Source organism: Solanum pennellii, chromosome 8 (genome assembly GCF_001406875.1).
Source record: "Solanum pennellii chromosome 8, SPENNV200".
Taxonomy (NCBI): domain Eukaryota; kingdom Viridiplantae; phylum Streptophyta; class Magnoliopsida; order Solanales; family Solanaceae; genus Solanum; species Solanum pennellii.
Genome location: NC_028644.1, coordinates 42,511,146 through 42,515,318, shown reverse-complemented (window position 1 = coordinate 42,515,318; position 4,173 = coordinate 42,511,146).

Sequence of the window (4,173 nt, the reverse complement as noted above, 5' to 3'; positions counted from 1 at the left end):
TCAGTACCCCAAGGTCTAACCTCAAATGCATCAAACCAACCAATGGGAGACCTACATCTCCTCCCATACAATGCTTCGAATGGGGCCATATCAATACTTGAGTGATAGCTATTATTGTATGAGAACTCTGCTAAGGGTAAGAAGTTATCCCAATGACCACCAAATTCTATCACACACGCACGAAGCATATCCTCCAGTACCTGAATCGTTCGCTCAGACTGACCATCGGTTTGAGGGTGGAAGGAAGTACTAAGATCCAACTTAGTACCTAATTCAGCATGCAATTTTCTTCGTGCTAAGAGAATGGTTAGTAAAGGGTGCTTAGCTTTCTTGGCACACCACAGGGATGATACAACCCAAGTACATCCAATTGAGTCGGTTTCGATAGTCCGTAAATTTCTGGATGTGTTTCCTGCAGACCTTCCTGGTATGCCACCGGATAGAGATATTGAATTTTGCATTGATCTGGAGCCGGGTACTCGTCCCATTTCCATACCCCCTTATAGAATGGCTCCAGCAGAGTTAAGGGAGTTAAAGGCCCAACTTCAAGAATTGTTAGGAAAAGGCTTTATTAGCCCAAGTGCATCCCCTTGGGGTGCTCCTGTTTTGTTTGTAAAGAAGAAGGATGGAAGTTTTCGGATGTGCATAGACTACAGACAACTGAATAAGGTAACTATTAAGAACAAGTATCCTCTTCCTCGCATCGATGATTTGTTCGATCAGTTACAAGGTGCTTGTACCTTCTCAAAAATCGATTTGAGATCTGGTTATCATCAAATGAAAATACGGGCAACGGATGTGCCCAAGACTGCTTTTCGGACCAGGTATGGGCATTATGAGTTCTTAGTAATGTGTTTTGGGCTTACGAATGCCCCTGCTGCTTTCATGAGCTTGATGAATGGGATTTTAAAGCCATATCTGGATCTCTTTGTCATTGTGTTTATTGATGATATACTGGTATACTCAAAGAGCAGGAAAGAACATGAGGAGAACTTGAGGATGGTGTTGGAAATGTTGACGGAGAAAATACTTTATGCCAAATTCTCCAAGTGTGAGTTTTGGCTAGATTCAGTGTCCTTCTTGGGGCACGTAGTTTCTAAGGATGGAGTGATGGTGGATCCTTCCAAGATCGAAGCGGTGAAGAACTGGGTAAGACCCACTAATGTTACAGAGGTAAGGAGCTTTGTTGGTTTAGCTAGCTACTACCGTTGTTTTGTCAAGGGATTTTCCTCTGTTGCTTCCCGACTGACAAATTTGACTAAGTTAAATGTTCCATTTGTATGGTCGGATGAATGCGAAGAAAGCTTTCAGAAGCTCAAGACCTAGTTGACTACTGCACCAATCCTTACCCTGCCAGTGGAAGGTAAGAATTTCATTGTCTATTGTGATGCATCCTATTCGGGTTTGGGTGCAGTGCTAATGCAAGAGAAGAATGTAATTGCTTGTGCTTCGAGGGAATTAAAGGTGCACGAACGTAATTATCCGACCCATGATTTGGAGTTGGCTGCGGTGGTGTTTGCATTAAAGCAATCGAGGCACTATCTATATGGGGTTAAGTGTGAAGTCTATTCGGATCATCGTAGGCTACAGTATGTGTTTACCCAGAAAGATTTGAATTTGAGACAGAGGAGATGGATGGAACTACTAAAGGACTACAATATCACTATCCTGTATCATCCGGGAAAAGCTAATGTTGCGGCAGATGCTTTAAGTAGAAAGGCAGGAAGCATGGGAAGTCTAGCTCACTTGCAAGTTTCTAGACGCCCATTGGCTAGAGAGGGTCAGACTCTGGCTAATGACTTTATGAGGTTAGAAGTAAATGAGAAGGGAGGATTTTTTGCCTGTGTGGAGGCAAGATCTTCCTTTCTTGACAAGATTAAGGGAAAACAGTTTACTGATGAGAAACTGATCCGGATCCGAGATAAGGTGTTGCAAGGAGAGGCTAAAGAAGCAAAACTCGATGAGAAAGGTGTTGTGAGAATTGAGGGAAGGGTATGTGTACCCCGCGTCGATGATTTGATTCACACTATTCTTACAGAGGCTCATAGTTCAGGATAATCTATACATCCTGGTGCAACCAAGATGTATCGTGACCTAAAGCAACATTTTTGGTGGAGTAGGATGAAGCGTGATATTGTTGATTTTGTCGCCCAATGCCCGAATTGTCAGCAGGTAATGCATGAACACCAGAGGCCCGGAGGATGTAGGTTTTTCCATCCTACATTTTGAATGTTGTACTGAACATTATGTGATCTTAATTTTACGGTAGATGAAGCATGGTTTCAATTTTATTTATATCTATTTAGATACTTCCCTAAATGTACATTTTTGGTAAACCTTGATTGAGAACTAAACTAGGGATGTTAGTTGACAAGCTAAGACTCTCTACTTTCCAGTATACATAAGATGCCTTGAATTATATTGTAGTATAATCTTGTAGCGACTTGTACATGATTTGTTTTATAATTAAAGTACATTCAGCTACTTCCCTTGTATATGAATTGTTGATACACAAAGTACATTGATCAATGATGATCAAAGGGTGAGAAAATTTTAAGAACACTTATCTCCTCTACCTTTTCAATATTAATGTACTTGATGAAGACTTGTATGGATATTGTTGTATTATCCACTTATGGTGGCAGTGTTTACTTTATTGTCATTATTTATGTGTTGACCATGGCCTTAAAGGGAAATTGATGATTATATGAAGGATTGTTTATGTAACGACCTGTTTAGTCGTTTTGAGCAGTAGAGTTTATTCTGGTAATAACTGTCAGGGTCGACGGATTTCACGACGGACCGTCGTGGGCATGACGGACCGTCGTGGGCATGACGGACCGTCGAGGGGGTCTCGTTCCAACACACTTAGAATCTGAAAATTTGGGTACTGAGATCGACTCTCTGAACTTCACGACGAAAGGGCAGGAAGGACCGTTGAGGGTCGACGGACCGTCACAAATCCTTCCACAGAATTAACTCTCCGAACTTTGTGACGGACCTGCAGGACGGACCGTCACAGTCTCCATAAGCCCACTCGGGTCGGAAGTCTGCTAAAGTTTTTAAAGGGGCGTTTTGGACTATTCATGCTTAAAATTAAAGTTAGTGGGATAATATTAATAATTCAATTACTTGGGGGTTAAAGGAGATGACCTTGAAATAAAAAGTGGGTTATTTTTATCATCTTTTATACTTAATTATATGACANTATACCAAGAAGGTCTGCAGGGAACACATGCAGAAACTCACGAACTACCGAAACCGACTCAATCGAAGGTACTTGNTAAGAGGAAAGCGAATATTTGGAGGAGTAGCTTACGTGATCACGAATTGAGATGATACGAACTGGAGTGGAAGTGTAGTCACCCTCCCACACTTACGGATCTGTCCCAGGCTTGGCCAACGTTACAGTTTTAGCATTACAATCTTAGATTGCAAAATTCGGAGAAAGCCAAGTCATACCCAGAATTACATCGAAATCAACCATTTCTAAGATAACCAAGTCTACACGAGTGTTGCTACCCATAAAAGTCACCAGACAAGACCTATATACCTTTTCGACTATCACAGACTCACCCACCGGAGTAGAAACACGAATAGGCATGTCAAGCAATTCACAATGTAAATTAAGACCGGTAGCAAATGAGAAAGATACATACGAAAATGTGGAGCCAGGATCAAATAATACAGAAGCCATGCAATCACAAACCAAAAGATTACCTGTGATAACAGCATCTGATGTCTCCGCTTCAGACCGCCCAGGGAAAGCGTAACAATGGGCCCTATCACCTGTCTGCCCGTTGCCCCTACCATGTTGCGCTGCAGTAGTGCCCATTTGCTCGTCACCCCGGCCGTTTTGGTGACCACCATTACCTCGGACAGCACGTCCTCCAGAATGGCGGCCTCTCCCATGACCACCTCTACCTCTGACTATTGGGGGTCTGTAACTTTGTTTTGGACAAAACCTCCTAATATGTCCGATATCACCACATCCATAACACTCTCTGGATTCAAGCATAGGTCTCTGTGAGAACGACGAAGTCTTGGGATAACCTCCACACTCAGAGAAATGTTGACCCCCAACTACAGCCTGCAGAGAAGAGTGGATAGGTCGGGCTGGATAACCTCCTGAACTCTGCCCTCTGGAGTAAGAACCACTAAACTCGCCTCCCT